This window comes from Acipenser ruthenus, chromosome 52 (genome assembly GCF_902713425.1).
Source record: "Acipenser ruthenus chromosome 52, fAciRut3.2 maternal haplotype, whole genome shotgun sequence".
Lineage (NCBI taxonomy): Eukaryota > Metazoa > Chordata > Actinopteri > Acipenseriformes > Acipenseridae > Acipenser > Acipenser ruthenus.
The window spans coordinates 39,510-61,443 of record NC_081240.1 but is presented as its reverse complement, the minus strand read 5'-3'; the positions used below and the strand labels follow the sequence as shown (position 1 = coordinate 61,443).

Here is a 21,934-nt window from a genome sequence, read left to right as displayed (position 1 = left end):
CGTCCCCTGTACCCCGCGGCGCACGAGTATTATGAGGCTGGACTGGTGTTCCGCGAGGTCGGGGTGAACACTTGCACAAGAGCTGCGGAGACCCCGTTAGAAGCAGCCCCGGAGGCCAGCGAAAACAGCCGAGAGTTAAGCCCCTCCCCGCCGTGGCTTCGGCTGCCTTCCGCCACGTCACATCGGACGGGACTCTGGTCATGTGTTTTGCAACATGACCAGAGTCCCGTCTGTCTTGAAGTGGCGGATGGCTGCCGATGCCACGGTGGGGAGGGGCTTAATTCCCGGCTATTTTCAAACTCGGCGGGAAGGCAGCAGGAGGCTCCATTCACGGCTAACTCCCTGCGATCCCCGCTGACCGATCGGAGCCGGTTTAGCGCTCCAGGCAGTCGGATACTTTAGCGCCTCAGCAGCGGGGGCGACGACCTCGAACATTCCCCGGGCCTGCCCGAGTGTAAGGCTGGGACCCGTCTGCCGGGGGAAAAAAATACCTGCATGTCCCCCGTCCCCCCCGGGTGCACGGGTGTTATGAGGCCGGGCTGGAGTTCCACGAGCTCGGGGTGAACACCTGCTCATCCCCCGCGGAGCTGCACGGGGGTTAGCCTGGGTCCCGTGTCTCGATGGAAAATCGTTTCAATGCACGTCCTCTGTAACCCGCGGCGCACGAGTATTATGAGGCCGGGCTGGAGTTCCGCGAGGTCTGGGTGAACACTTGCACAAGCGCTGCGGAGGCCCCCCCTGTCCTTAACCCTTTCAGACCTGGTGTCCATTACAATGGACATCACATGTTTGAGCGTTTTTTCTAGAGTTCTAAAAACACCTGCAGTGATTTTAGAAGAATTCTTGCAGAAATCAGATTTCTTTAGCAATTCAAACAAGAGTAACAGCATTTGCATCGGGTTCCCCAATGTCATAATTATTTTCCACCAGTAGATGGCAGCAGCCCCAAAGAAGTGGCGTCAAAAAACATTGAAATACTTGAAAATGTACCTTTTGAAGTGTTTTTCAGCCATGCAACCAGGCAGAAACACCATTTCAAGGGCTGTAGGATCAGACCAACAGTCTGTGACTGAGCCCAGTGTTTTTAGAGTGATTCCTGCAAAATTCAGGTTTTTTGCCATTCAAATCAGTCGACCGCTGCTTTAAGCCTATGGGGAGTTTGGAACACTTTTGGCAGGCTCTCAAAACATCGGCGAATGCGGTAGGTGGCTGAAACTTGCTACAGAGCACCTCTAGGACGTGTAGATAATTGGTTGAAAAGCACAGGTCGCTGGGCCTTTCGGTTCCGACGCCGCCCCTGTCCTTGAATGCCACTTCGAAGTGGTCTGCGGGCCCCTTGAAAACGTACCTTTTGAAGTGTTTTTCAGCCATGCAACCAGGCAGAAACACCATTTCAAGGGCTGTAGGATCAGACCAACAGTCTGTGACTGAGCCCAGTGTCTTTAGAGTGATTCCTGCAAAATTCTTTTTTTTTGCCATTAAAATAAGTTGACCGCTGCTTTAAGCCTATGGCCAAATTTGGAGCAATTTCGGCAGGCTCTCAAAGAATCAGCGAATGTGGTAGGTGGCTGGAAATTGCTACATAGCACCTCTAGGACATGCAGATAAGAGGGTGAAAAGCACAGGTTGCTGGGCCTTTCGGTTCGGACGCTGCCCCTGTCCTTGAATGCCACTTCTAAGTGGACTGCGGGCCACTTTAAAAACTATATCTTTGTGTTCGCTGGGTTACTATCGAATCTATTACTGACACCTCGTGGTCATGATTCGCAACTGCATGTCATTACGTTTGCTTAACATTCCATGTCTGCAAGCGTGTCACGTGAATCTCGTTTCGTGTTGTTTGTATACTCTTAGTAAATGAAGGGTACAACCAAAAATATGTTTTAAAACAAACAGCATGTATTTACATTCACAACATAGAACTGCATAAACATTCTGCGTGGGCAAATATGATCGCACAGTTGCGTTTTTCCAAATGGTAAAGGATTTACTCCCGGTGAGTCAGGGCAGTACGTGTGCTGCTTAGAGTGACTGTATCCTACTTCCAGCGCATCGACTCAGACAACACGGGTGTAAAAAAAGCCCCAATAAGTGACCCCTGTCACCTAATTACGAGATCATTTTTTAAAACCTAGTTACGTGATCATTTAATTTCTCGTGAATACGGGTTGCTTTGTCACGTGTATACGTGATATTTTTTAACACACATTTATGTCATAATTTTTGTTTACGAGTGTAAGTCGCCCTGGACAAGTGCGTCTGCTAATAAATAAATAAATAAATAAATAAATAAATAATTACGTTTTACTTGTTGTCACGTATGTGCGTGATATTTTCCTTTCATGTAAATAGGTGTTTTATTATTATTTATTTATTTATGTAAGGGAGCAATGCGCTTCCTTAATAGCTGTAATTACAGAACCGCATCTGAATGAACTGCGTTGAACCAGGCAGCTGTGAAAGGGAGTCATTAAGGGTGCGTTCACGGAGATCATTTTGTGTAGAATCTGACCAGTTGATAGAAGTTCATTGGATCAATTGGTCACATTCTGCACAATATCTGCGCAGAATTATCTCCGTGAATGCACGCTGAGACTTTATTCACTTCAGTGCGCAAGCGCAGCTGTAAAACAAGAGAGCGACGCTGGGAAATGCAGTCTTTCGATTTCACTTCAATGCGCAAGCGCCGCTGTTTAAAGAGAGAGCGATGCTGAGAAATGCAGACTTTCTATATTCACTTCAATGTGCATGTCCCGATGGAACATCAATTAAATGCACGTCCCCTTTTCCCCCGGGTGCACGAGTATTATGAGGCCGGGCTGGAGTTCCACGAGGTCGGGGTGAACACTTGCACAAGAGCTGCGGAGACCCCGTTAGAAGCCGCCCCGGAGGCCAGCGAAAACAGCCGAGAATTAAGCGCCCTCCCCTCCGAGGCTTTGGCTGATTTCCGCAACGTCACGTCGGACGGGGCTCTGGTCATGTTATTATTATTTTTTTTTCACATGACCAGAGTCCCGTTCGTTTGTTCGTGGCGGAAATCGACCGAAGCCTCAGAGGGGAGGGCGCTTAATTCTCGGCTATTTTCGCCGGAATATCTCGGTCGGTATCGGAGCTTTCTGCACGGGGGGGTCTGCGAGCTCGTCCCCCCGGGGAGCTGCACCGTGTAGAAGCACCGTTTCAAGGGCTGTAGTATCAGACGAACAGTCTGTAAGTGACCCCAGTGTTTCTCGAACGATTGCTGCACAAATCTGAGTTTTAGCCCTTCAAATACGTCGACCGCTGCTTTAAGCCTATGGGCAATTTGGAACAATTTAGGCAGGCTCTCAAAGAATCAGCGAATGTGGTAGGAGGCTGAAAATTGAATCCTCTCATGTAATTGGGTTCGTTGTGTGTTTGTGTTTATTGAAGAGGCCGCTGCTGTAGGAGAGCAGGATCGGGAGATTGGTGGGTAGGATAGTAGGGAGTACATTTACAAGAGGGACCCTAATTAACTGGGAAAAAATTCATCATTTTGTGTCATTGGCAATGTTACCTGAAAGCAGTGTCAATGTTATTTTATAACATTAGTTACGTAAGATCTCGTAACTTTACGAAAACATTCCAAAAAATGTTCTTTAAAAATTACTTAATGTTATGCTGACTTTCAAATAACATACTCCTAACGTTCCGGAAACATCATTGTGTTAGCTGGGTTACTATCCAATCTATTACTGACACCTTGTGGTCATGATTCGCAACTGCACGTCATTAAAGTTGCTTAACATTCAATTTCTGCAAGTGTGTCACATGATACTTATGGAGGGTGATCCGTGCCTAAATTAAGATGCACTTCCGCAATGGTATTCTGCTTGCTGATCATGATCATGATTATGCAACATGGTATTCTGCTTGCTGATTGTGATTATGCAACATGGTATTCTGCTTGCTGATTGTGATTATGCAACATGGTATTCTGCTTTCTGATTGTGATTATGCAACATGGTATTCTGCTTGCGGATCATTAACATGAAGACCGTATTCGTTTACCAGGGTTGCCATGGAAACTGTGGACCCACAATCCTCCTGGTGCATCGCTCACGTTACAGGTGGCGGATAGACCTGAATTAAGGCAAGTTCGAGTTTATTCCGAGTTTTCTTTTTATATTTGTTTGTTATTGTATAAAAATTAATACTCGATCACATGTGCTCATAACATAGACGATGCATGATACAATTTAGCTATAGATAACCAACTTATAATGATTTGAGAGAGTATAGTGACCACATTTGTCACTGTTTTTTTTTTTTTGTTTGTTTTGTAGTATATAGTGTATGTAACTGTAAAACGGTGGTGGGTGGGTGGGTAATGGTACCTGTATTTAAAAGTAAGTATTGGAAAATCGTGATGGGTTTTTGAATATTATTACAGTAGGTACAGTATTCTGGTCAGATTAAGAGACAGACGTGTATCAAGGCAAGTTATTTATTTTATTTAAATTTTTTTGGCAGGGGAAGTGGGTAAAAATGAGTATTTCATGAATTAATTTCCCGTCGTCTACTGCAGCTACCTGTCTGAGATGTTGCATCAGTATTATACAGTTGTACCGCTTCACTTAAGATGTACCTATCATTTGTATTAATTACTTGCTAGATGTATAGGTATTTAGAGTTAAGTTTTCTTTTTAAAATTATTTTAAAGCTGATCAATACTTGGAGTAGCACAAGGGTGTAAGCAGGACGGTTCTCCTAGTTCTTGTGAGGTCAAACAAGTGCTGCAGTTGTGTGTGTAAAATACTTGCAGCATTCATTTTATATATATATATGTACATTTATCAGTGCGGCAGTGTAGAGTGGTGGTTAGAATTCCGGGGTTCGATTGTATGTAAATAGCTTTGGATTAAAGCATCTGCTAAATTAATTAATTTTATTTTAGTTTATGTGAATATATGATTTCAGTTCCGTTCCTTTTGTAGTGGTGAGAGTGCCAATGTTGAGGCTGCTCGACTTCTTCAAGAAGCTGCAAGGATTTTGAAGAGAGAGTCAGAAAGCACAGCCACTGCTGGCTCAGGATCACAGACTGGTACTGGGACGTGTTCACCCAGTTCTTTTAGAGGTTTGTTTAACAACATGCAAACCTCACTAGCTGAAGTACAACAGGGAACCCCTACAGTCGATTCAGGCAGGATTCCCTGCCCTAGAAATGACCACATTCAAAGAAATCTTGTGCAGCTGTTTCAGCCATGTGATCGGGCAAGGGGGCAAAAGATGTTCCAGAAAACTGGAAAGTGTAAACGGAAAACTACACACAGTGAAACCTGGACACGTGATTTCTTTTGCTTACAGAGACCAATGTTCAAACTGTGCCCAATGGAGAAGACCGCATTGGTTTACAGAATTCAGCCCTTGGTAGGAAAAAAATAACATTTGCAGACAAAAATGGAGGATTTTCTGAACTATGTGAAACTCTGTTTTCACATTTTCCACAATTGAAAGGTGCAGGAGGCTTTCAGATGTTGAGGTCCGTTAATAAAACCAAACAATTGGCACCAATTCCAATGCCAGCCGGTGAGTACAGTGAGAAATTTCTGAGAACTGAGAGTGGCCTGAACCAGGCAATGGCCTACATTCGACCACTTCAGAAAAACCTGGAGAGCATTGCGAAGCGTGAGGCTGAAGAGGTAAGAACAGTTGTCAAAATCTGATCTCCTCTATATTCCTTCTTCTTCGCCTCCCTCTACAGACCTTTCTATCTGAATTTCCCTTGATTCTATCACCCTTTCCCCTTCCTCCTCTGCCCAAACCTTGGTGTCACCTTTGATTCCTCCCTTTCCAACTCTCAACATATTTCTTCACTGGCACGCTCTTACTGTCTCTTTTTGAGCAATATCTATTGCATTAAACCTGCTGGACTATGGCCCTCGACGATCAGGACTGGAGATCACTGGGTTAAGGTGTAAATGCACATGTAACGCATACTATAAAAATGAAGCATGTTAAAAATAAATGTGTGTGTTTGTTGTAGTGTCAAGAGGTGGTCATGGAGAAGTGCAAAAGGTGTGGAAAAGATATCCCTCTGCAATGCCTTTCAGAACACATTGAAAACTGTGGAAGGTCATCTGTTTTTCTGGTGTATTTGTCATATAAATTGCTCATTTACTTTTACAACATAGTGGTTGACTTGTATCTGTGGTAAATATGTTTTGACATTCAAAGCATGTATGTCTTTGTTAACTGTTTTCAGACAGCCTGATGACACAGATTTGGAAGATGATGTCGTTATGGAGATATCTGAAGAGACTCAACTATCTATGTCATCACATGACAACACATCCCATGTTCAAAATTATTACAACAAGTGCCATGCTTCTTGTAGTGGACTGTACAGGTATGTAATGTTTTCAATGTGGAGTACTCGTAAGTAATTGTCATTTTTATATAATCAAAATATTTTTTTATTTTTTTAACATTAATATTGAGTACGATGTTTGTTTCCGTGCCAGTAATTTCTGTTGTGCACAATGTCTCACATTGATGTAATTTAAAAGACTTTTACTATCAAAGGACTATTACTGCAGAAGGAAAGTAAGAATGGAGCTTCCAATGCTATCAGTGTTATAGTGGGCTGAATTTCTTATTTATTCTTTTGTTTCTTAGAGACTATGTGGACCTTGTCAGTGAAGACAATGTATTTAGTGATTCTGAAGAAGAGCAGCTGAATAGAGTTCTAGAGGAATCGCTAAAGGAAAGCTCGCATGCAGCTTTTAAGTAAGTGTTACAAGCCTTATTGATTGTTTTTTCCCCCAATTAAAATAAGTCTTGAGGAACAGATGTATTCATACAACTAAATTAATATTTGCTTGGTGACTGTATATTTTAAATGTATGTTTAGAATTAATTCATTTAAATAACTTTTTGTCATAGAATTCTTTGTCATGATATTTATGAACACCACCATTTTCTGTGACTGTAACATTGTAACACAATGTCCACCACCCATAGGAAAGTAAACACTTTGTGTTGTGCCAGATTATGGGATGGCAGAGGTCAGAGTTCTTTGTGTTCTTTGTGTCAGAGGTCGTTGTGTTGTGCCAGATTATGGGATGTCTTTTTATCGTTGTTTTTAAACAACAAAAAGACACATTGCACTTTCATATTCATGATTCAGTCAGTTGTTGCCATTCATTTCCACACAGCTTAGCTTCCGAGATGTACTTAGCTGATGAAAACCGTTTTGATAGGCTTTTATGTTTAATCTGTATGTATCTGGGAATATAATACACTGGAAATGAAATGCACTAATTGAGTTTTGATTGATAGTTAAGTTCAATGTATATTTTTGTTGTTTGTGTCTGTATGGAATTTGTATGCCCCAAAATATTTGTGTTTTAAGCTGTTGGCTGGTCAAGGAGCACCCCTGTGCCCTTTTTAAAATAAAAAACTGTAATGTTTTAAAGTGGATTATTTGAAGCATTGCTTAAACTTGAAAAAAAGGTTTTAATGAAATCATGTGTACTCTCATTCTTGTCTAGCTTCTCATTATTTGTCCTCTTCCTTTGCATTCCTTGTTTAGTGGATGTTTGTATGTATTTAAAACAAGTATATTGATATTTTTTTATGCAAATAAATAGTCCTAAATCCAGAAACATAAATTAACAGGTTATATTTAGAAAATAAATAAATATTGGATGTCAGGACTGAAGAGGATTTATTGTGGATGCTGACTCTTGGATTTATATTTTGCTTCAATGTGCATGCATGTTCTCTTTATTTCAATTTTAAGATTTCAAAGTCAGACAATTAAAAAGGAACTGGACGAGGCGGTTCGACTGGTATGTTCTTCAGCGAACAAGAACACAGTTTGAAAGGTATGCTTTTTACAAAAAATCTAATATTACAAAGAACAGTACCCACCTAATGTTGATGCTCCATAGTTACAAAAAAGTTATAAAGTCGACTCATTCCATTCCTAAACTCAGCCAGCCAAAGCAGTCTCAGCCTTTTAAATTCACAGCCTAATTGTTATATTAATTTCCTTTAGAATATTAAATGTGTTCTGAGAAGTTTAATAAAAGTGTTCTATGTTATTATGTAGCATGCAGATGTGTACTGAATTGAAAACCAAACTGAATCTACTTTGTCCCTATATTGTGCTGAAGAAATATCACTTATTATATGTTGTGACTAGCACCAAGCTGTATATTTATACTAATACATAGAGAATCACATTCCCCCTACCCACATCTGGGCTACTTAATTAAATAATTAATGTATTGAAGAAAGCCAGTGGCTTGTTTTATATATTTAAAAAAAATCTACATTATTATTGAAGAGAATATTTTATATGCTCTGAAAACAAGCATTGCATTGGGGTATGTACATCTTTTTTTCAAGTGTCTACTGTATTACTAATTCAGAACATTCATTATTCAAATATTTTGCACAGGTTGCAAGAAGGACTCCGTTCTCTCGGTGTAATGGATTCTATGAAGGCCCACCCTGAAACCTTCAAACCTATTTTCTGTCAATCGACAGAGAAGCTGACTGCTGATGTGCTTGAAGAGCTATTCAAAGAGCAGCGATCTGACTGTGGGAGTAACAAGTTTGAGAGAGAAAATGAAGCAGTATGTCATTGGAGGGATTATCTCTTGGATGTAGAGAGTACGTTTTATTTTAAATGCAATTTCAATAAGATGTTGTGTATCCACATTGAACTAGCATCTCAATATAGTAGTATACATTTAAGAAGTTTATATACAATTTAAAACAGTCATGTGAGAGGGTTCTTGATGGAAAATGTAGCTCTCAGCAGGTACATGTCAAGAAACAATTGTATAATGAATAAAATGCTTGCGTATTATTATTATTATTATTATTGATTGCCTGACATTTAGATAAATTAATTATTTGTTATCAGACCAAGGTTTAAACAGGTTACATATTCAGTACTTTGTTTAAAATACAAAACTAATATGAATGAAGTTATATACCGTTAGTTACAGTACTTCTATGTAAACGTTTATACATAGTTAATTGGACTTGCTCATAAAACATATATTATAATAACTTTATATAAGGATTAAAAAAATACAAATCATCACTTAAATCTGTAGAGTGTGCATACATATTTCAAAATAATCAGTGATACAATTTAAAAGTCTTTAACTTAATCATATTTTAATTATATTAATAACATTATTCTGCCATTGGCATACAGTGCTTTCTGCCCTTCAAAATGGAGACCCAACAGCAGTGACGTCCCGTGAAAAACCTCAATGGCAGTTACAAAGATGATTGATGTATTTTTCTGTTTGGTTTTTTTTAGTGGGGATTTGTGGAGTTACCCTGGAGGACATCCTTGTCTTTGCCACAGGAAGTGACAGTGTACCAGCATTGGGCTTCAACCCTGCTCCAACTGTTGAATTTTTGCATGATGGTTCACGGTTTCCACTTGCAAACACATGTTCCAGCATATTAAGGGTACCATGCAGGCATTCATACGAGTCCTTCAGGGATGATATGGACTTTGGAATTAAAAATTCCCCAGGCTTTGGAAGGGCATAACCAAATTCCTTTGCTTACCATACCTGTAGTCAAAGGGCACAAGTATGTTCGATCCTAAGAACAATGTTATGCATGCCAAAGTGCTGCTAGAATTTTTATGTTTGTCATTTTTGTTATCTATAATTCTTTGTACACTTAAATTTAGCAAGTGAGTCACCTTTGGTTGAGAATTCTTACCTGTAGTTATTATTATTGCAGATATTTAGCAGACACCTTTATTAAGCACTACAATTCAATTTACTAAAATATTAAAATGTAATAGTTCAATCTGTCAATATTAACATCAGTGCCTTTAAATAAAAGTATAGGCTCGATCTTTTCCCTCCTAAGGATTTTTGGTAATAGAGAATTCTTAACAGTTGTTAAGTTGTTCCAAGAAAGAACATTTTACTTTTCCTCCTTATTAATAAACACTATTTGCATTTCTGTGATGTAAAGTCTGTTTGCAGCTTATTTTTAAACTGAGAATTAAAACACAAATCCATCAGCTATATTCACATTATATTTAACACTACTTAAATCAAAATGGCAAAATACTGTGATACTCCAAGTTGACTAGAAATTGGCCTTTACAAACTGGGTTTAAAATAAAAAGGGTAAAAATAATTATTTTTATTATAAAAACTATTCACATTAACACTTGCAGAGGTGATGAGAAGAGAACCCTTGCTAAAACCTGAGTGCACTGTACAATACATGTTTGAAAGCCTTTTCAGGATGAAAAGGAGCGGTTGTGGTATGTAAAGGTCTTAAAACCTACATTTAGGCATTTCTGTTGTTTGCTACACTTAATGCTTCTAAATAAAGATCAAGTCCGAAACAGCTGCTCGTCCTCAAAGGGTCAATGTTGACTGGAAGGAGAGGAACCAGTGTGTCCTGCAATGAAACTGGGGGCTCTGATTCACGGCAGGCTCCAGGTCCTTCCATAGTTATCAAAATCCATCTAGTAAAATGGAGACAATCAATTTAACATGTTAATTAGATATATAAGGTAACCTTTATTTGTATCGCTGAAGAAAAGGAAGTACCATATCAGAGTTCCAAGTCTCACAGGAAGTGGGATTTCCGCTGCTGTAGTTTGACAGTAGCCCTTGAATCCATAGCTGCTGTGGGGATTTCATGTGCTCCGAGGATAGAGGACGTCAGTCCCACATATCAAGGTGCATGTTCAGTCTTGGAATCATCACGTAGTGAAGTTCATCATCTGGGTCAAGTGCCTGTATTGCCTGCAAGTACTGCAAGGCAGCATAATAATTGCTGGTAACTGTGTAGCAGACATCACGCCACAGCCTCTCAATGCGCTGGTTGTGCACACTTCGACCTGTGATATGGCTTCCTCTGTCTACAAAAAATTAGAAATAGACAAACAGTTTAAAATGCTAGTGTTTTAACGATGGCAAAACCAACTTACTTTAAACAAAATATTTACACAGGATTCTAAATTCTGCCTTAGTATGAAATTATTTTGTCATTTATTTTAATTATAAAATACTTAATATTTACTTATTAAATACAAGACACTAAACAGTATGTAAATTCAATAAATTTAACTGAATAAATGCACTTTATTTTTCCATTACAGTTCTGTAATAATTTACCCAACACACGACGAGGATGCTCCAGCATAAATCGAGCCACTTCAATGTTTTCAAGGCCTTTGTCACTTCGGACTTGTGATGGTAAGCCAAACTGATATACAGCTCCAACAAAACTTTCAAAAACTGTACAAGCTCTGTTGATGTTGCTGGCTTTCAGGTACACTATTTTTCTACTGTAGCCATCAATGCCGCCATGAATGACTATCCTCCATCTGTAGGCAAAATAAGATACAATGTTAACCAGAACAAAATATTTGCTTCTTTGTACTGTAGTTCCTACTTTGCCTGTGTTTCTAAAATGTGCTATTATACACTTATCGTGCTTTTAATAACTGTAAATGCTTCCAAAGCTTTAACAGTTCTTATGAAATCGGTACAATTGGATGAAGGGGAGTGGAAGAATATGCGGAAGCAGTTATTGGTGAACTGGAATTTAGCCAGGACACCAGGGTTGACAACCCTACTCCTTTTGAAATGTGCCCCATGGGATCTTTAATGGCCACAGAGAGTCAGGGCCTCAGTTTAAAGCCTCATCCAAAAGACTAATTGGAAGATATTATTATCATTTAACACAAAATATCACAATACATTTTACTAATAGTAACACAGTATCTTGTTCTGCAGTGAATGCAATGTTGAACTTCATTGAAATACAAGGTGATGCAGTGATGTACTACATACTATTAGTAATATACATTGCCTTATGCTTGTAAATACATTTTTAATGTATTGATACTTTGTGTTCAAATTTAAAGTATGTTTTGTATTTGTGTACTTACTGAATTAACTCATGATTCCCATCTATGTGCCAGAGTGACAAAGGAGAAGGAACACTGTAGGCTCTTCGTTGGGTAACGCTCAAGTCTTCACAAAAGTGTCCCAATTGGATCAACAATCCTCATAGTTTCTCTCATTCTGCATTGCTGTACCCTATTAAAAATACATCAATAAATATACAGTATAGTGTTGGTGGAGGCCTCATACCGCAGAGGGTCACACCGTCCTATTCTACTGAAATATTTCCATACTTGGAAAGTATGTTTTTGACAGTACAGGCCCAATGTTGCATTGAACACATTAAGTGTAATTTATTATTATTATTATTATTATTATTATTATTATTGCAGACATTTAGCAGACGACTTTTTCCAAGGTTTATCAAGCATCAAAATACAATCTACTATAAAAAATTACAATGTAACAACTTCACTGTAATAAATTAGCCACAGACAACAGTAGACATTAAAAAATAGAGAGTAAATACATACAGAAAATAAAGCATAAAAAATATGAAAGCAGATTACAAAAGTGTGGGGGGGGAAAAAATCCTTTATGTCTATGTACACATACCTAATCTGATTAGTTAAAAAAAAGTCAGTGTGTGTGCGTCTGTGTGTGTGTGTGTGTAAGCGCATGGAGAGGTCACATGAGGTTTATTTGAAATGCATCCAAAACTGATACTGAACTTGAAACCCAGAGTGTTTATAAGAATTCAAAAGCTCACTTCAGAGGAATGATGGCCCGGCTTCACTGTCAGTTCCACGAAGTTGCCTAGAAAAGAAAAGGGTTGGGTTAAAATGACAGTTTGGAGAAAGCACATGCACAAGTAAAAAGGTACGTTCACTTAGATTTGAATGAACATGAGCGTGATTCACCTGTCGCTCCTTTCCTCCTGTGTGAGGCGTGAATCTCAGCGTCTCTGCGATGAGGTCTTCCACGCCGCTGGCCTTCACACGTCTGTCCGGCCCATAAACTGCTTCTACAAAACAAAAGAGCTGGAGACAGAGATTAATAACCCTGAAAATAAGTCTAAACGGACAAAAACATCATCCCAAAAGCTTTGTTCAAGATCATTCAAATTAAACTGTACAATGCTCATTTGCAGCAGCTTTTTCATTTATGTTAACAATTGAATGAAAAAGACTTCCCTCGATATGAAGTTACATATTTTCATGAACTAAATTAGACAATTTACCTGGATGAGCCTTAAATTACAATATTGGAATACAAGAAATATGAAAATGGCAAATCTAAATATATATGAATATACAGAGAAAACAGAATTAGTGGAAATGATTCTGCAGAGGCCAAGACCCTGAAAAGGCTTTTTTCCTTTCCTGCCTTTAAGCTGTATTGAGCCCAGAGGGAATGTGACCTCAACGTCCCAGACCTGCCAACCTTGACATTTCATTTTGAGTAGCACTCTTTCACGAGGACATCTCGGCTTCCCCTCAGAATTGCTTTAGGGTATCAAACAGCTAAATGCTACACTCTGGAGAGTTCTGAGGATGAAATTATCAGTAAAAAAATAATGAGATTAGATATGATTGTTTCAGTTTAAATTTAATTTTGTTTACCTTAGTATAGATGAAACCTTTTTAATTTATACCAACTGAAAAATTATTTTAAGTACAGAAAATAGCCATTTTTGTAGTATGTTGGTATTTTATTTACTGTCAAAACAAAACAAATTGAAATGTATAAGCTTCATAGGTGGCTGACTTGGCTTTCCTGAGCAAGGTGTCACGAAAGGTTTGTGTGTGACACACTTGCTGCTTCGCTGACATCAGGACTTTGTGCGTTACCAGTGATCTTAGCATGTCTGTGCTCAGGCTGGCTCTGTGTTGGGTTTTGTTTTTGGTCACCAAGCTGAACACTCTTTCACAGTCAGCATTACTATGGAAGATGACCAAAATGCCGAGCGCGGTAACATTACAGTAATGCCCGATTCTTTTGTTCTGGACAGAAATATAAAGTTTCCTTCTGATCCAGACAAAAAAAAAACGAAAAAGACTGAAACCGTTCGTTTGCATTGAGCGCTTCATAAAAAGTTAATATGAGTAAGCATATATTAGTAGTTCTGATATTACGTTATTATTAGTAGTCGTACTTGTATAGCCGTTTTTTTTCATAAATATTATAAAAAATAAAAATTTATAAAAATATTATAAATATTCAGCTATACATTTAAACAGGATTACACTTATGCGGGTCGATTATTCCCAGTCCTCACATATACACATATATAATTTACCGTTAACAAAATCCATAATGCTACATTGATGATCTTACTGAACTTCAATATAAAATCACAAACCAGCCCGTTTATGACCTGTTTAAAGCACAATGAAACGGCATTTATCTACAATGTAATTGTACGCTACTTGCAAAGTAAACAGAAGCCTTACGTCCCTTAACCACATTAACAATGTTAATGCTGCGCTCATTTTTATGAAATCGAATTTTACTGACATCCCTGTATGGTAACATGCGTTTGTGAAAAACGGGACAATGAGCCAAAAACAGAATATTAAACTTCAATATTGTACTATATTATTATAATAAATGTTTGTACTTACTCCCTCGCCATTCTCGTACAATCATCATTCAGCTGTAGTTTCTTTTCATGCGATACAGTTATCCAAACCGAGCTCGTTTTTCTTTAAAACGCAAGTGGGGTTTTACCCCCCCAGACAAAAATGAATGCTTAAATAATGCATTAATTAAAAAACAAAATGTACCATAGCCAGTTTGAAACAAATAATTTCCTCACAAGTCCCAGTACTTCACACTCCCTCCAGTGTTTCCGAAACTAGCAGCTGAAACACAAGCGAGTCAGCTCAACAAAGCCTGATAGGCTACAGTAGCATGGCAGGGATTATACAAAGAAACTTAGTGCTGGGAAATTCTGTCTGTCAACCCACGATAACTTTTTTTTTTTTTTTTTTTAAACGGAGGTTGGCTCGTCAACTAAACTCAAAAGCTGATTGGTTCATTTATCTTGCTTGCCTTGCCATAATGCCGGGTAGACGTTAGACGTTAGCCAATCGGAGCTCCTCTCTTGTCACCAAGTCAGCCAATCGGAGCTCCCCTCTTGCCACCAAGTCAGCCAATCGGAGCTCCCCTCTTGTCACCGAGTCAGCCAATCGGAGATCCCCCTCTTTTCACCGAGTCAGCCAATCGGAGCTCCCCTCTTGTCACCCAGCCAGCCAATCGGAGCTCCCCTCCTGTTACCCAGCCAGCCAATCGGAGCTCCCCTCTTGTCACCCAGCCAGCCAATCGGAGCTCCCCTCTTGTCACCGAGTCAGCCAATCGGAGCTCCCCTCTTGTCACCCAGCCAGCCAATCGGAGCTCCCCTCCTGTTACCCAGCCAGCCAATCGGAGCTCCCCTCTTGTCACCCAGCCAGCCAATCGGAGCTCCCCTCTTGTCACCGAGTCAGCCAATCGGAGCTCCCCTCTTCTCACCAAGGCAGCCAATCGGAGCTCCCCTCTTCTCTCCAACCCCTCTACTGATTAAATGTCAATGTTGTAGACAGCGCGCGTGAGAATCAGATTATTAGGCTATTAAAGATTATAATTATTATTTATTAGGAGGGATTAATAATCATCCTCCGGTGAGTTTTAGCGGGCAGCAGCCATTCCAATAAATTAAAAAGGAATACATTGTGCATGGACAGATGTGATCACACAGTTCCGTTTTTCAAAGCTGGTAAAGGATTTACTCACAGAACTAGTTTTTAAAAAATGATCGCTTAATTGCGTGACAGGGGTCAGTTATGGGGGCTTTTTTTACACCCGTGTTGTTTGAGTCGATGCGCTGTAAGTAGGATACAGTCACTCTAATAAACACATGTACTGCCCTGACTCACGAGTAAATCCTTTACCAGCTTTGTAAAAACGGAACTGTGCGATCACATTTCTCCATGCAGAATGTTTATGCTGTTCTATGTTGTGAAAATAAATAAATGGTGTTTGTTTTAAAACATATTTTTGGTTGTACCATTAATTTACTAAGAGTATACAAACAACACGAAACGAGTATCATGTGACACACTTGCAGAAATTGAATGTTAAGCAACTTTAATGACGTGCAGTTGCGAATCATGACCACAAGGTGTCAGTAATAGATTGGATAGTAACCCAGCTAACACAATGATGTGCCCAGAACGTTAGAAGAATGTTATTCGAAAGTCAGGATAACATGAAGTAATTTGTAAAGAACATTTCTTTGGAAGGTTTTCGTAAAGTTACGAGAACGTTCGTAACTAATGTTATGAAATAACATTGACGCTGCTTTCAGGTAACATTGCCAACGACACAAAATGATTAATTTATTCCCAGTTAATTAGGGTCCCTCTTGTAAATGTACTCCCTAGTATCCTACCCGCCAATCTCCCGATCCTGCTCTCCTACAGCAGCTGTCTCTTCAATAAACACACATCTTTCTTCAGGTGTTGTTATTTTGATATAGTTTTGAGGCTGAATATTTCAGTCCAGGTTTGAAGCACTCAGTCTTCATTACTGATATTTAAATCCAGAAGAAACACAATTACAATTTAAAAAAAAATAAATACAAATCTGTGTTGAAGTATTTGTATTGGGGTTGTTCATTTTAAATGCCACGTGTTTACAATTACCAGTTCTAGATTAAACAGCAGAAATAATTTTACTGGCTTGCCAGACACAAGAGCCTTTTCATTTCACAGGCTAGCAGCCCACGTCAGTATTTTAATAGTATTATATTTTCATGCTTCTAGTGAAGAATTGTTTTACTATCAGTCATATTTTAAAACGGCCAGTTTCGAAATAACCAAAGAAAACAACGATTCTAAACCGGAACGTGCGTGAAGGAATCAACTGTAGTTCTCTTTTATAGCGGTTTAAAATGTATCTAAAAGTATATACGGGTGTTTGTAATAATTTAATCACAGACGTAGAAATATAACCAAGATTCACGACGACCATTGTATTGATAGAGCAGTTGTTTAAATAAAAGAGCAGCGTCAGTTTTGGAAATGTCACATTTTATATTTGTGTCAGTTTTTAGTTAAGTGTATGGAAAACTACAAGCGGCGTGTATTTCAGTATGCTAACGTGACGTTTTTCAGCAGGTTTCATTTGATTTTATGAAGCAGAATTAGTTAACACTCAATTCAACACCTCGACAGCAGTTCTACTAAATGTCCACACGAGGGCAGCATTGGATAGGAAATGAAAGCTAAAGCCTCGTCTGTCTCCCTGAAGTTCGCTACCAATTGTAAAGAGCAGAGGACAGCTCAGCCGGAGGCGTGTGTCTGTGTGAAACGACTTTATTTCATGTGATAAGTTTGTGGAAGAAGGACGCCATGTGAGGAGGCGTTTGCTATTGTTTTACACAGACTACGAGGGACAGCGCTCGTTAAACCAGGTGAGTGCATCTCGTTTACTTTGTTTATTATTCAGTGCAGCGGTTGTTTTTGAATCCCGCATTTTTAATAACAAATGGCCGTCCGGACCCGCTTGTGACTGTTTGCTGAGTGGCTTTTAATAATGTGTTTGTCTTTGTGAGCTCTGATCAGCAGGGTGCGGTTTGACGGGGGTGTGATTCCCCGGCTATATTGACTGGGGGTCATCTTTATTGTTTATAATCGTACGTTGTTCTTGCCTTTTAGCTCATGAGCATAATAATCTCAATCCCGTTTGAAATGACACTAAGTGCATTTGCATGGTGTCAGATGAGGGATGTTGCTTCACTCGAGGCTTGCGTACTGATGAAGATGTAGATTCAGTGTTTAATGCTCATCCCCTCACTGTGTGTCTGTGTGTTCTTGTCTCTCTCCTGTCCTGTGAGGATGAAGATGTAGTTTCAGTGTTTAATGCTCATCCCCTCAGTGTGTGTCTGTATGTTCTTGTCTCTTGACAGGTCTGTGAGGATGAGAAGGTCTCCACAGTCTGGAGTCTGGTCTCTGACAGGCTCAACATACCTGTCAATCAACAGGGACTCCTCTACAAAGGCAAGGCGCTGGCAGGTAGGCTGAACAGCACAGCACAGAACAGCACAGCTCAGCACTCAGTTAAAAAGGATGCATGTTATTCTACATATATCTATTAACAGTAACACCTGCAAACAAAGTGTTTTCAACCTTTTATCATCTTTGAGTTGCATGAAGTGTTTTAACCCTATGCTGCCTACGGGGAATAACCATATCCGGTCATAAACATGAACACTTTCTGTTTAAACACTTGTAGTTTTGGAACCTTAAATCAGAAATGAAAACCCAATACACCTACAGAAAGGCATTAAGTAGATCTTTCCATTGATGTAATTTATTTTGTTGTGGGGTGATTTTATTTTTATTTTCATATGAGCTACACCTCCCAAAAAATTATCGAAATATGAAAAATAATAAATAATATTTTTAAAAATGGTCAATTTCAACCTCTTTCCAAGTGTTATATAAAAAAAAAACTTAGAGTATATTGTAGCTGCACAATTTTCCAAGGAATTCAAATCTGAAATCAGAATTGAAATATCTTGAACAGTTGCAGAGCTAGATAAGGTTTTGCAATGCCTAGTATTTTACAAAAATCAACCTCCGAAATGGCAAAGGCAGACCAGGGTTAAAACTTGGCAAAAAGTGAGACTGGAAACACTGTTGCCCTGTTTGAGATACAATTATATTTCAGTACAAAAATAAAGAAACAACACACAAGTTATCAAGTAAAATGTTTAATTTTTTTATTTGAAAAAAAAAGTATATTACAAATAAAACTTTGAAATTAAGAATTTTATTTGGGAGGGAGGGAGACAAAAAAATAAAACCTTCCATATTGTGCTGTATATATTTATTATCAAAACTACCCTGCAGTTGAAGTGCTGGACTGGGGCTCCTCCAGATCACTCTCCTCCTCCTCCTCATCCTCCTCCTCCTGCAGCAGCTCTTCATCAGGGAGGTCCTCCTCCATGGCGTACATGCCCTCGATCTCTTCCTCAGTCAGGGCCCTCCTCCTCTTCAGTGACTGAACCACATGCTAGAGCTGATTGTCTCCATCCATTTTCTGGCTTACACACACCCACATAAAACATTAAAATAAATACCAATTAATAATAATAATAATAATAATAATAATAATAATACTAATATTAATATTCTGCTCCATCCTTTTTCACACACATAAAAAAGTAAACAAGTAATAAAATACATGGCTAAATAATAATAGTGACAACAGCTAAATAATGTTTTCTGTTCTTTACACACAGTAAACGAGTAATAAAATACATGGCTAAATAATAACTCCAGCTAAATGTCTTTGTTTTTTACATAGGCTACATACACAACGTAAAAATAAAAACTAAACAAGGTGTTTTCCTCATTCTTTTACACATCGAATAAAAAAAGTTAAAAAATAATAGATGCATAATTAAATAATAATAACGACTACAGAGAAATAATGAATCGACTAGAAAAAGTAAAACACAGACGTACACAAACGCCTAACTTTGCATCACATGCGATAGACCTGTTAGTTTTGCCTTCTCTCCTGAGGAAAAACAAGTCTAAAATAAAAACGTATGTGAAACTAACTATAAGAAAGATGTTTAAAAAAACAAACAAACAAACAAAACGAAACGTGGTGTTGGTACAGTAGCTCCTCTCGTCTACAGCGGTCATGAAGTTAGCCCTGCCCAGCAAGCAAGCGAGCACACGAGAGACACAGAGAAAACAAAACAAAAATAAACACTGCAGATGTACTCGGCACAAAAAAACAATATCAAGTTGAAAAAAACAACAACAACAATATGGTTAATTAGCCCAAGTACCTCCCGTTTAGATGATATGTAGATTAGCACTCTTGGGATTGTAAAACTGGAGATACAGAGCTTCGACTCTGCTGTGCACTCAGTCACAATGGCGCCAGCAGAGACTCGCCCTTGTAATCAAAATATTATATGTCCCGCCCACCCTAGCCCTAAACCAATGGTATCATGACAAGCCCCGTAGTCATGGCTATGACTCATACTTTAAAAAAACAAAATTGCTGATTGGACGTCAGAGATATGACGTGTTTTGTCATCGTAACAAAAGTTATGAAATTACACCGAGTCAGCAGCTAAGAGTTAATCTACCTGGTCTTGAATCTCTCCTGTTTCTCCCCCTCCCTCTCTCTCTCTCTCTCTCAGATGAGCACAGACTGTCGCACGACTCCATCGCTCCCGATTCCAAGCTGAACTCGTTGTGACGCCCCCAACAGAGAAAATGTCACCCGAGCAAGAACAGCACTCCGTGTCACCCCTCCTCTCAGACCTCACCCTCGCCACACCCCTCCTCTCACCCCTCGCCTCACCCCTCCTGTCACCCCTCGCCCTTCCTCTCACCCCTCGTCTCGCCCCTCCTCTCACACCTCCTCTCACGCCTCGCCTCACCCCGGGTCAGTGTGGCACAGCCTGTCTGCTCTTCTGAACAAACACTTCAGCCCTGCCGACGCAGTGAGAGTCTGGAGCAGCAACACAAGGTAACCTGAACACAGTAAACACACACACTGCTATATACACACACACACACACACACACACACAGTGAGAGTCTGGAGCAGCTACACGAGGTAACCTGAACACAATAAACACACACACTGCTATATACACACACACACAGACACAGACACACAGTGAGAGTCTGGAGCAGCTACACAAGGATCCCTGAACACAATAAACACACACACAAACAGACACACGCAGTGAGAGAGAGGCTGGAGCAGCTACACAAGATAAATTGAACACAATAAACACTGCTACACACACAATCCTAGCTGCAGCACATGCACAATGTTATACAGACACACACAGACACAGCTGTACAGTGACACAGAGATGCACACACACTCTGAAATGCAGGTGTAGAGCAGCGTGTAGTTGTGACTCTGTGTCTCTCCCTCTGCCTCTCTCTCAGGATTACGAGCGGAGGCTGTGCTTGTTGAGCCTGGATGATATGGAGCGGCTGGCGACCCGCATGCTTCACCCTGAGGCTGGGGAGTGCATGGAGCTGTCCTTCCTGGACTGAGGAATACTGCTGCTGCCCTCTCCACCTCTCCCCTCTCCACCCTCTTCTCCTCCCCCTCTCCCCTCTCTCTCCTCTCCTCTTTACTCTCTGCTCCCCCTCTCCTCTCCTTACTTTGTTTAAAAGAATAGAAGCACACCCAGTGAGCAAGGCATTGAGCAGCCCCACATCCCGCTTCACAATACCGCTACATATTGACTGACTGTTCGCATCGTGTGTGTTTGGTAAGACAAACCACATTTTCTCCTTTCTGCTATTTTAAAAGGAGCCCAGTTTGGTGCAGGAGGCTTGTGGGTAACAGAGTGTGTTTTTGCTGGGGACTGCAGCCCTTCCATTACCATTGCTCGTAGAGGGGAGATTGTTTTACTTTCAAGCCTTTTTCTTTAATAAATCCGGACGTTTGGAAATACATACTGTGTGGACGTTTCCCTTCTTCATGGCTCCATGCAGCATCCTGTCACACAACAAGCCCTGAAAGGGGATCTATACATATTTATTCTCAATCACCAGGCAGTAATCGCAGCTACAATACAGACACACAACGTGTCACTTTTATTGGCTGAAACTTTAAACTACGACTAGAAGCCTCTGAAGCCTTTTCATGGCCCTCCACCTGTCCTTGATCAGAACGCTGTCCTTCCTCTAAGGGGTCGCTTTCCATGCTAATCTTCCGTTTCCTCTGCAGAAAGGACAGGACAGTGTTCACAGAGCTCCCTTCACTCCCGCAAAGCCAAGACATCCAGGCTCTTGTGCTGCTTTGCTCCCCAGCGCCCGAGTGCTTGCTGGCAGTGCTGAGGCACGCTCACCCTGAACAGCAGCGCTAGCTTTGCCTATTGAGGAAGGCTTGGCGCTCCCGTTGGTTCATCAGTAATAATGATTTAGTGGAGACAGTACAGTGCTCGGGGGGGATGAAAGTTTACATCAGAATAGAAACTTTGCACAAAGTCAACCTGCTGGAAGTGGAATCATTTCTGCTGCGCAG

At 40.0% G+C, this 21,934-nt stretch overlaps 3 long non-coding RNA genes across 9 annotated transcripts; 2 read left to right on the top strand and 1 right to left on the bottom strand.

Annotated features, from left to right (window-relative positions):
- The first annotated feature begins 4,955 nt into the window (after window positions 1-4,955).
- On the top strand, window positions 4,956-9,971 carry LOC131722951 (uncharacterized). Of its 7 annotated transcripts, XR_009320066.1 has the most exons (8): window positions 4,956-5,092; window positions 5,323-5,657; window positions 6,002-6,090; window positions 6,221-6,364; window positions 6,634-6,744; window positions 7,760-7,844; window positions 8,423-8,637; window positions 9,302-9,971. It is a non-coding gene; the product is annotated as an uncharacterized LOC131722951 (long non-coding RNA). The 7 variants fall into 7 exon arrangements; XR_009320067.1 differs by having other exon boundaries at window positions 4,956-5,544; XR_009320068.1 differs by having other exon boundaries at window positions 4,956-5,544; window positions 6,002-6,108.
- Window positions 9,972-10,101: 130 nt separating this feature from the next.
- Window positions 10,102-14,849, bottom strand: LOC117414451 (uncharacterized). The gene is made up of 7 exons (XR_004663114.2): window positions 14,498-14,849; window positions 12,794-12,913; window positions 12,643-12,689; window positions 11,918-12,068; window positions 11,139-11,350; window positions 10,569-10,882; window positions 10,102-10,483 (listed from the first exon to the last, which is right to left on the bottom strand). It is a non-coding gene; the product is annotated as an uncharacterized LOC117414451 (long non-coding RNA).
- Window positions 14,850-17,810: 2,961 nt separating this feature from the next.
- On the top strand, window positions 17,811-21,363 carry LOC117968159 (uncharacterized). Its single transcript, XR_009320101.1, has 3 exons — window positions 17,811-17,926; window positions 20,080-20,411; window positions 20,845-21,363. It is a non-coding gene; the product is annotated as an uncharacterized LOC117968159 (long non-coding RNA).
- The last annotated feature ends 571 nt before the right edge of the window (window positions 21,364-21,934 follow it).